The sequence below is a fragment of the Tachyglossus aculeatus genome, chromosome 2 (genome assembly GCF_015852505.1).
Source record: "Tachyglossus aculeatus isolate mTacAcu1 chromosome 2, mTacAcu1.pri, whole genome shotgun sequence".
In the NCBI taxonomy this organism is placed as follows: Eukaryota; Metazoa; Chordata; class Mammalia; order Monotremata; family Tachyglossidae; genus Tachyglossus; species Tachyglossus aculeatus.
Window position 1 is genome coordinate 16,537,228 of NC_052067.1, and position 2,462 is coordinate 16,539,689.

Consider the following 2,462-nt stretch of genomic DNA (forward strand, 5'->3'; position numbering starts at 1 on the left):
TGCATCACACTGATTCGCTCCCTTTATTCACTCCTCCCTCAGCCCCACAGCACTTACGTACATATCTACGATTGATTTATTTATATTAGTGTCTGTCTCCCCCTCTAGAATGTGAGCCCACTGTGGGCAGGGAATGTGTCTGCCAACTCTGTTATATTGTACTATCCCAAGCGCTTAGTACCATGCTCTGCACACAGTAAGCACTCAATAAATGTGATCGATGGACTGACTGACTGAAAATACCTTAGTTGGAGCAGTGTAAATTTTGGAACATGAAATCCCTTGCCCAAGTGTGGTGGACTGCCTGGATGTTAACCTCAGAATCTTAACTTTAAAAACAGAAATATGGTTACTTTCATAATACAGTGAGCTTTTGGGAACTTGAGCTGGGCGAAATATAGCTCAGTTGGGAGAGCGTTAGACTGAAGATCTAAAGGTTCTTGGTTCGATCCCGGGTTTCGGCACGTCTTTGGTTTTACGTCTCAGCAAATTCTTGCAGAAGTAGCGTGGCTCAGTGGAAAGAGCCTGGGCTTGGGAGTCAGAGGTCATGGGTTTGAATCCCTACCCCACCACTTGTCAGCTGTGTAACTTTGGGCAAGTCACTTAACTTCTCTGGGCCTCAGTTACTTCCTCTGTAAAATGGGGATTAAGACTGTGAGCCCCACGTGGGACAACCTTGATTACCTCGTATCTCCCCCAGTGCTTAGAACAGTGCTTGGCACATAGTAAACACTTAACAAATACCAACATTATTATAGAGCAGCAGTGTGGCTCAGTGGAAAGGGCACGGGCTTTGGAGTCAGAGGTTGTGGGTTCAAATTCCGGCTCGGCCAATTGTCAGCTGTGTGATTTTGGGCAAGTCACTTAATCAAGCAATCAATCAATCGTATTTATTGAGCACTTACTGTGTGCAGAGCACTGTACTAAGCACTTGGGAAGTACAAGTTGGCAACATATAGAGACAGTCCCTACCCAACAGTGGGCTCACTTAACTTCTCTGTGCCTCAGTTACCTCATCTGTAAAATGGGGATTAAGACTGTGAGCCCCCCATGGGACAACCTGATCACCTTGTATCCACCCAGTGCTTAGAACAGTGCTTTGCACATAGTAAGCACTTAACAAATGCCATTATTATTATTATTATTATTCTCTGTGCCTCAATTACCTCGTCTGTAAAATGGGGATTAAGACTGTGAGCCCCCCATGGGACAACCTGATCACCTCGTAACCTCCCCAGCACTTGGAACAGTGCTTTGCACATAGTAAGCGCTTAACAAATGTCATCATTATTATTATTATTATTGTCTACCAACTCTGTTGTGTCGTCCTCTCCCAAGTGATTAGTACAGTGCTCTACACTCAGTAGGTGTTTAATAAATACACCTGGGATTTTACATGGCAGCATTTTCAAATGACCACATTTAGCCACCTTGAAATAGTGAGGTTAATCCAAGCCCAGACTGGGACATGTCACATATAGAATGCTGCTTTTGATCTGCTGTTTTTATTTTCTTAGCTGACATTTTTTTCCACTGCTCATTTCTCTATGAACTTTAATTAAGCCCTCTCTTGGCTAGAGAGTAAGGAGAGGGTTTTGAATTTTTTTTTTTAATAAAAACCTTACCAACCTGCTCAGTGACTAGTTTTCCCATAATTTGACAGTTCCAGTTCAACTTGTGCCCTAAATTTACAAGGCAGTTTTAAACCACTGTCATTTCTCAGTGAAGCCCTAGAAGCTGGAAAATGTGAGGAAAAAAAAAACAGTACCAGAGGAGATGCACAAATAAGCAATTCAAATTTTGAGGTGGAAAAAGCCAGTAAATCTCTGTCTGTCATCATCATCATATCATCAGAGGTATTTATTAAGCCCTTACCATACGCAGAGCACTGCACTAAGTGCATGGGTGAGTATAATACAGCAGAGCAGGTAGACACGTTCCCTGCCCACAGTGAGCTTACAGTCTAGAGGTGGTGACAAACAATAGCATAAATAAATAATTTGAAATATATGATGCCCTTCATTCTTCCCCCACCCTCCACACAAATTCCACCACACACATATATTGACTTTAATTCTAAATCCCCGCTGTTTCAGCCCTCACCTGTTGTCCTGGGGCAGGAGGATTAGAAGGGAAAATGCGTACCGAAGACCACCAGTGGATTTAATAATTTAACTGTCCAAGTGTTTAAGAGTTTAGGATTAATTCAACATAGAGTATGTTTGCTTCTTTTTCATTAGCAGAAGCCTGTTTCAAGTGATTCATTTGAGTAAAATGCTAATTGCAACTCCTAAGAATGCTTCTGCATAATGGTTTTTTTTTTTTCTCCTTCATTTCTATTTGACTAGGCAGAGGGCCCTAACCTGAAACTGGCATTTCACACCAGTTTGCCATTTGGGCATGAAGTGGTTTGCAATGGCCACTTTCTGCATTTCATTCTCAAAGTTGTCTTGGTCAATTAG

The 2,462-nt window shown here is 42.2% G+C and overlaps 1 non-coding gene across 1 annotated transcript; it reads left to right on the plus strand.

Annotated features, from left to right (window-relative positions):
• Positions 1–389: 389 nt before the first annotated feature.
• On the plus strand, positions 390–464 carry TRNAF-GAA. The gene has a single exon. It is a non-coding gene; the product is annotated as a tRNA-Phe (tRNA).
• The last annotated feature ends 1,998 nt before the right edge of the window (positions 465–2,462 follow it).